This window comes from Cryptomeria japonica, chromosome 4 (assembly GCF_030272615.1).
Source record: "Cryptomeria japonica chromosome 4, Sugi_1.0, whole genome shotgun sequence".
Taxonomy (NCBI): domain Eukaryota; kingdom Viridiplantae; phylum Streptophyta; class Pinopsida; order Cupressales; family Cupressaceae; genus Cryptomeria; species Cryptomeria japonica.
In genome coordinates this window covers 773,811,568-773,818,645 of record NC_081408.1, presented here as the reverse complement: position 1 = coordinate 773,818,645, position 7,078 = coordinate 773,811,568, and positions in this window count along the sequence as shown.

Below are 7,078 nucleotides of genomic sequence, written 5' to 3'. Positions count from 1 at the left end.
AAGGATAAAAGAAAGGATCACTCTTTTGGGATAGATAAAGGAAAAGGACAAGCTCTTTGTGCTACTGCAAGTCATGATTCAGGGAGACGACTTCTAGATTCAGGGGCTTCTCATCATATGTCATCTTTGTAGTCTATGTTTTCTACATTTGAGCCTTGCCACATGCCACATATTTTGATGGGAAATCATACATACATGGATGTGATTAGGAAAGGATCTATTGCCATTGGGGATAACTCCTTCAATGATGTGTTGTGTGTACCCCATTTGATAAACAATCTTCTTTCCATCTATCAAATCACACATGGGGCAACTAGGAAAACTGTAGAGTTCACACCTGATTCAGTTATCATTAGAGACTTGGAGAGTGGAGCTATCATTGTGATTGGGATGGCTGATCATGCATCTCGGTTGTACTCTTTTTCATATTTTATTCCTATTGATGAGGTTGATACTTCCTATGTTGATGATTCAGATTTTGAGGAGAACTTTGGGCATTTGAACTTGGGGATTCTCACTTGTGACCCCATTCTTGAGCCTTGCATTTCATCTCCTTATCTTGATATCACACCACCTATTTCACCTGATGATGCAACTAGTGCGACAGTTTTGCCTTCTTGTGATTCAGTGCAGTAGAATATTCCATGTCTTCCAGCTTTAGTCAATTGGGATGCCTACTTGACAGACATTGTAGGTTTGTTTGTGGAGTCCTACATTGCAGATTTGGGAGACATCATTGATGACATTCATCTTCTCTTTGATGAAGACAATCCTTCTTCGATTGTTGCGAGGGATCACTCTGACCCTCTTGTGCATTCTCTACATGATCAATCTTTAGAGGTTGACATGATTGCGGATACTTTTGTCTAGAAGTTGGAGGAGGTATCTTTATCTTTTGAGGAGACATGTGAGTGTTTGGATATTGTTCTACATTCTTCTCCACTAGATCTTGGATTGCCTTTTTCAGCAGTGTGGCATAGTTTACCACCTTTGGAGGGGGTAACTTTCAACATCAGCATGGGGACACTTGAGCAATTTTCAAAGATTCTTTTCATCATGAGTATTTTTCCTACATCTTCCCTTTATGATTGGGGAGACTTCATGGATACACCTTTGGTTTTGTTTCTTCCTAAGGGGAGGAACGTGGTTCAACGTTCGTGGAGCAGTTTCTTCATTCATCATCGAGCTTCTATCATTGGTGCATATTCCACATTGAGGGGGGGCTTCCTAGTCTCTCTTCTTCTTCTCTCATATGGGGGGGAATTTTTCCTCACATGGGGTTTTGTTCCTCACATACTTCTATGAGAATTCTTTGTATCTATTTTTCATCTCTCTTTTAGGGGAGGGTTTTTTCCCATTGGGTTTTTTCTCTCTTTCCTTGATTTGTGAGAGATTTCATTGCTTTGGTTTGCATGCATTTGCATTTATCCATGGGTACCTAACATGGCCTCGTAGCTGGGACCCATCTTGCATTGCTTAGTTACATTGTAGACTTAAGTGCATTCTCCTAAGTTGCACTTAAGGGGGGGTGTTAGTGTAAATAATTATTCATCTTGGATATTATTACACCTTATGTAAGTTTACTTAGGAAATGCATTTCATAGTAGTTTGGGTATGAGACACTTGGGTGTTTATGCCACATTGGGATAGTGTGTGTAGGAGAATTTCAACCGTTTATGGACTTATCTTGTTGTTACATTCCACATTCAGTGGGTGATCCACCTCATATGGAATATTATATTGTTTCTCCTACCTACCCTTGTTTCTTATTGAGCCACATGTCATGTTTGTGTGCTCACATATCCATATAGCCTTGCCTATATAAGCAAGCTCATATTCATTGTATGTAACGCTTGATGATCCAGTTGATCAGTATTTTCATCTTGATAGAATATAGTTTATTCCTATCATCTATTTTGTTCTCTCTTATTTGTGCTTTCCATTGCCTCTTGATCTTGGCAAAATCTCACAATTATATATGTTTGATTGTTTTGATCAATGTACTATTCATATATGGATGCAAAGGTTACACACATACATATATTGCTAAACATAGGATTAAGGACAATGTCCTCAAATTTGCCACCTTAAACTTGTGAGGATCAACTAATGAATGACGGTATCATAAATTGGTTACCCAATTTCATGGTCCAATCGAAACATATGATGAATTTTGCAAAAGGTTGATCAAAATTTTTGATAGAAAGGATCTTAAACTCCATTTTAGAGAGTTGGCTCAACTAAAGAAAGAAGGAACAATGGAGAAATATGTAGAGGAATTCAAAAAATTATTCGTATGATGTCTAATGTTACAAAAAGAAGATGAATTTATCTTTTTTATGTAAGGGTTAACTAAAACTCTTAAGAGTTTGATTAAGGTATCTGATCCATTAACCCTTCAAGAGATAATTAAAATACCTTTGAATTCAGAAACTTTAGTGGCCAGGAATAAGCTATTTCATAAAACTCTTTCTATAGGACCGAATATGAAACATTTAAAAAATATTTTTCTCAGCAAAAAGCATTACCACCAAAGATAAATTTTGATGAAGTAACATTTAAAAATGAGCTTCACTAGAATAAATTATATTTTTATTGTAAAGAACCATGGGAACCTAGAAATTTATGTCATTCATTTTTTGGTTCTACCTTAGTTATGTCCCATTGATCATACAATGACACACAAAATATGCAGGTTATTAATTAGCAACTTCAGTGTAATTAATGGGTAATATGTTTTGCATTAATTCTATGGTGCCCGAAATCAAAAAATAATAGAGTTTCCCCAAAAATGTGATTTGATTTTGGTTATGGGATTGTTAGATGTGATATACCATGGTTCCTTCATGGTCTTTACATAAGTCAAAAGGAATCGTATCATATTGATGTCAAGAACTAGCTTAATTGGAAATCGTTTGGTTCAATTGTTAGGTGATGATATTAATCAATTTAGTGGTTTTTGCTAGAGTAATTTGTGATTGTTTTTTATTAAAGGAAAAAGAGGTTTTGAGGGGGACTCGAAACCCTGAACAAGTTTTAAAGGGACCTGGAAAACTCTCAGTTTTTGCAGGGAACCAAAAGCCTCTCACTGAATGCTGCAACAAGATGAAACAAAGGCAACCAATAACCAACCCATAACTAACCAATACAACAAAAGCATTAAAGAACTATTTATAAAAAAAAGAAGGCCAAATACACCAGATCAAACTACTCAAACAATCATGATCAAAGGGTTTTTCCAGGCTCTCTTAACCTTAACAATGGGTTTTAATGTAAGGCTCCCACAAATTTCACTTCCGGTAACATAAAGATAAAACATTATGACTAACTAGAAAAAAATGAACGTCCCAAACAACCAAGAGGATGAAAAGAAATAGAGGGTTTTGATGTAGGCTCCCCCAACATTCACATTGGGTTTTAATATGGCTCCCAAAACCATCCTATAACAATCAACAATGACCCCAAACAAAAAGTCCTAGGAGCATCTCTCCTGCAAAGTCCCTCTCAACCTCAATAGAAGAGGAGTCCACCTCAATAGGAATAGCAGAGGAAGAAACCACTAGGATGAAGAGCCATACACGATCTAGCCTTGCATCCAAGTAGTCAAAGACAAGAAAATCCCTCAAAAAGAATCTTCCAATCTCTTCCACAAGGCAAATATCCACCTCCATAGGGGATGTGCCACCACAATAGGAACCACAAAATAGGAAGAAAGGATTACAAAGAGTCAAACCCTATCCATATCTAGAAGAATATTTACCACCTGAAAAAGAGAAAAATCTACCTCCATAGGAGCCACATGGGAATGGACCAAGGGAAGAGAAAGATGAGTCAAATTGAGATCAAGAAAACCTGAAAAACATCGAGTTCCAACAAGATCAACCACAACCCTAAAACTAGAAACATCTCTCAACAAAAAATAGAGAAAACAGATAGTCAAAATGTGCCCTTGAAAATTAGAAACATCAAAATAACTAGAAAAGGGCATGAGAAGATGAGAAAAAGAAAAAGCACATAACCTACAAAATGAATGAGAGACAAGCCCCAAAAGGGACAAAGAAAGCCTTGAAACCACATCGAACAGGGACCAAACCACACCAAACACCCAAACATTGCACACGTTGCAAACACCACACCCCGCAACACCAAAAACTCTGCATGAGACCCACTAACAATTGGGGATAGAGGAAGAATCCACATCTCCCCCAACAAGACAAGAAAAATGACCGACCCACTAGAGACCCTTAGGCCACAAGGGTTTCAAACCCCATGGCTACCAAGCACCAAAATGATTGCAGGTAGAGAATCATCAAGCACATAAGCAAAGACAACCACAAAATATCACCACATTTTCTACCCCCTACAAAAACATAAACATAGACAAAAGGGCCAAGAACAACAAAAGAAAAGGAGGTAACAATGCCTCTCTTAGCCATGGTCAACTAGCACTAGATCCTCTGCAAGTAACCCACATAAAAGACACCACACCAATTGACACAACACCTCTAACAAACAAAACTCGTCCCATATCTAAAACCCAAGCAAAAACCAAATGCACCACACCACCACATGCTGAGACCAAGAAATAGAGTGCAAACGAAGACAGCCCAAATAATTTCACCTTTGAACAAGGAATGAGATATAGATCATCATCCCCATCTCAAGGATCCCCTTCATCATTGGTCCCTTCCCCTGCAACCTCTCCTACACACATGGTAAACCTAGCATTCAAACTTCCAATGGTCTCGCCCATTGTTGTCCCCAACTTCAATAATCATTAGAGTAATTTTGGATTGTTTATTGTGCTTCTTAGGCTTCTATTGATAGAAAGTAGGGGAGAGAATCCATTACATGTGCACCCTAACTTTAGAGGTCCATGTGGAACACCACGTGGACCCAGAGACCAATTTTTTAAACCACCCATGTAGACTGCTGAGTTGGCAACCCAAAATCAAAAGTTGACATGCCACCGATGATTTTTACAATGTCAATTTTGAGTTGTCATCCAAGTGGTCAAAAAAATGCCACTTCAGACCGTCGACAGGAACGTGAGCGAGCCCAACCCTGAAACATGCCACACTTTGCATTTGCATCGAATGGGTTGGCTACGTGGTGATCACTCACTTTCCCACCTTACCGACTATCTAATCCACCCAATTCTCCCACCTCCACATTTAAATTCAAACTGCACTCGCATTAACTATGTGTCACCTCGCCTTCACTGTCTCTGCTCGGTCGCATTTTTCAAAGTGTTTGGCCTTCATTGTGCTCGACCACTCGTACATTATCTTGAAGCCCATTCATTTCCTTCCCACTCAAGCTCTGTTAGTGGTTTCATCTGTTGCCACAACCTGCTCGCGATGGAACACCTTCAACCCTGACTTGGACTAGAACGTGCACACCCAAAACTAGGTAACGCCTCAATGCATACCCTATTTCGTAGGATTTTGTTTTCTTTTTGTTTTATTTTTTTGGGTTACGTTTCCGTGTTCGGCTCCATTTTTTGTTGTGTTACTCCCTCGCCACCTCCACTTCGCAGGTACAGATCTGAATGATGAGGATGACAAGGATCTACTTGCAGAAGTTGAATCGACTCATTTCCCCTTCGACCCTAGTGAGGAATTTTCCTCACTAAGGCTCACGAATTTGCAATGTTTTGTATTGTTTTATTTTGACATTTGTCCTCTCACTTGATCATTTAAAAAATTGTTTTAACTGTTTGGCATTCTTCATAAATTTTTTGTTTCTAAATGTTTGGCATTCTTCAGGAAAATTTTATGGTTGTTTTTTGTGTTTTTTGAACACAACATTCTATGTTCAGAAACACAATTACATACAAAAGGGAATCATACTGCTCTGTTCTAGCATTACTGTAATTTTAATGGTGTCATGTGACTAAAATTTTGGCTCATTTCGTCGAACAATGAATCTATTGGGAGTTTTGCCTTCGACTTGCAACATCACTGTGGTTTAAAGGTTTAATGGTTTTGAATTTCACCATTAATATTTAAGGGTTTAATTTCACCATTAATGTTTTTGATTAGGGGAAAAACAAGTTTTGAGGGAACCCAAAACTCCATACAACAGGTTTTGGAGGGACCCGAAACCCAATAGATTTTACCGGGATCTAGAACCCAACAAAGTAGGCTGCTAAAAGAAATAAACTATGAAAAACCGCAACCAAAATCCAGTAAAGATGACTAAAACCAGCAACAACCAACATAGTCACACCACACCCAACAAAGCTATAGCTCCAAACTATAGAACGAAACAGTAATAATCGAGGGTATACCAAGCACCCTCAGCCAACTATCAGGGTTTTGAAAGGTACCCCTAACCTTCAATAACACCACCAGATTATATCGGATATTCATACAATTTGAATCTGGCCAGTAGGGGTTTTGAAAGGCTCCCTCAACCTTCAAACTGGGTTTTAAAATGGAACCCAAAGCCAGCAACCAGGGGTTTTTCCAAGCACCCTCAACTTTAAATGATGAGCTTAGAACTCCAAACACAAGATTTTCCCCAAACCAAAGACATCAGAAAGATAGACTATGCCCTTTAAAACTATTAGCAACCGTCCTCCCTATAGGATAAACCAGGAACCCACAACTAGAAGAAGGGGGAACAAAGACCTCAAAAACCAGAAGGAAGGAGGCCAAACCAAGAAACAACAAAAAGGAACCAGACCAGGAGACAAGCTGGGAGTCTAGAAAAAAGAACTTCCAGCCCAACCCAAGGAGACTCCCAAGAGAGAAGAAACAGACATCCATAGCCAGCAGCAAGAGGAGCACCAAAAGTTGAAAATCCCCAACATTCCATCTCTCCACCTCAATAGGAAAGAGCTCCACCTCTACAGGACGAAGAATGAAGCATAAATACAACAACCAACACTCTCCAGTAGCAAGCAAAAACCAGCCCTTTCCCCTCCACCAAATATCCACCTCCATAGGAAAAATGGTCACCTTTGACAGACAAGGAGGGGAAGAGAGCAAGAGCCAAGAAACCCCTCTCAAAGGTTCACACCAAGGACAACTCTGCAAGAGGAGCACCAAAAGTTGAAAATCCCCAACATTCC